The sequence below is a fragment of the Gossypium hirsutum genome, chromosome D02 (assembly GCF_007990345.1).
Source record: "Gossypium hirsutum isolate 1008001.06 chromosome D02, Gossypium_hirsutum_v2.1, whole genome shotgun sequence".
NCBI lineage: Eukaryota > Viridiplantae > Streptophyta > Magnoliopsida > Malvales > Malvaceae > Gossypium > Gossypium hirsutum.
Genome location: NC_053438.1, coordinates 22,699,219 through 22,700,517, shown reverse-complemented (window position 1 = coordinate 22,700,517; position 1,299 = coordinate 22,699,219). Strand labels below are relative to the sequence as shown.

At 39.3% G+C, this 1,299-nt stretch overlaps 1 non-coding gene across 1 annotated transcript; it reads left to right on the top strand.

Moving 5' to 3' along the window:
• Window positions 1-433: 433 nt before the first annotated feature.
• Window positions 434-540, top strand: LOC121214948 (small nucleolar RNA R71). Its single transcript, XR_005910684.1, has one exon. It is a non-coding gene; the product is annotated as a small nucleolar RNA R71 (small nucleolar RNA).
• The last annotated feature ends 759 nt before the right edge of the window (window positions 541-1,299 follow it).

Sequence of the window (1,299 nt, the reverse complement as noted above, 5' to 3'; positions counted from 1 at the left end):
TTGCAGTCTTTGCCTCCCTCGATTTTGGTTTTAGATACCCATGTAATATATGAATCCGGGGTTCGATGGACATTCTTCAAACAAATGTCCTTCCCCACAATACACACAGGCTATATTCTCAAATTGGTTAGGTGGTTGGGTTGCAAAACGGTTAGACCCATTAGTGGTAAGATTCTTAAACATTGAGGATATTGAGGACACCTGAGATGCGAGTAAAGTGAGAGCGTCCACTTCATTTATTCCAATGACTTGTCTTCCTGACGCTGCTCGATCAGTTGGCCATTGATAATTGTTGCTGGCAATCCTCTCAATAATTTCATAAGCCTCATTATAAGGCTTAGAAAGGAGAGCACCATTAGTAGAGGCATCCATTACCATCCTCGTGTGAGAGTTGAGACCATTATAGAATGTCTCAAGTTGAATGCAATGTGGGATTCCATGATGAGGGCACTTTCGTAATAACTCTTTTTACCTTTCTCATGCCTCATACAGGGACTCATCATCCATTTGTTGGAAGGCAGTGATCTCATTCCTCAACTTGGCATTCTTGTTCGACGGGAAATACTTCATAAGGAATCTCTCGGCTAAATCTTGCTATGTAGAAATGGAGTTCGGTGGCAATGAGTTCAACCAGGCACGAGCTCTGTCCCTTAGTGAATATGGGAACATCTTTAGTTGTAATGCATCTTCAGGTACTCCGGCTAACTTGAAAGAATCTCTCACTTCTATAAATGTCTTAAGTGAAGATGAGGATCTTCAGTAGGCATTCCACTGAATTGGCCCATAGTCTGAAGCATATGGAACATGACTAGCTTTAGCTCGAATTATTGTGCCTCGATTTTCATTCCCCTAATACCCAAATTAAGATCATTAAATACTGGCACGGCATACTGTCGTAAAGCTCTATCCCTATCATCAGCAATAACGATAGGATTCTGAGCAAGGTTTGCTCTATTTCCTTGATTAATATTTTCAAAGTTTATCTCTTCGGTCCTTCTCTGGTTTGCTTGTCTTCTTCGCTGTCGAAAGGTTCGTTCTATTCAAGGATCCATAGGGAGTAAGTCAATAGTCTGGTCAATACTCATAAACACCTAAAATAATCACAGAAAGATTAAGTAAGTAAAGATATAAATAGGAAAATAAATAAACAAAAATGTAAAAACAAATTCACAAATAATGTCTTTTTTTAAAACAGTCCCCAGCAATGGCGCCAAAAACTTGGAACGACAAAAATGTGCAAGTGTACACAATCGTAACAAGTAATAAAGTGACAAGTAAATGTCGAGTTATCGTACCCAC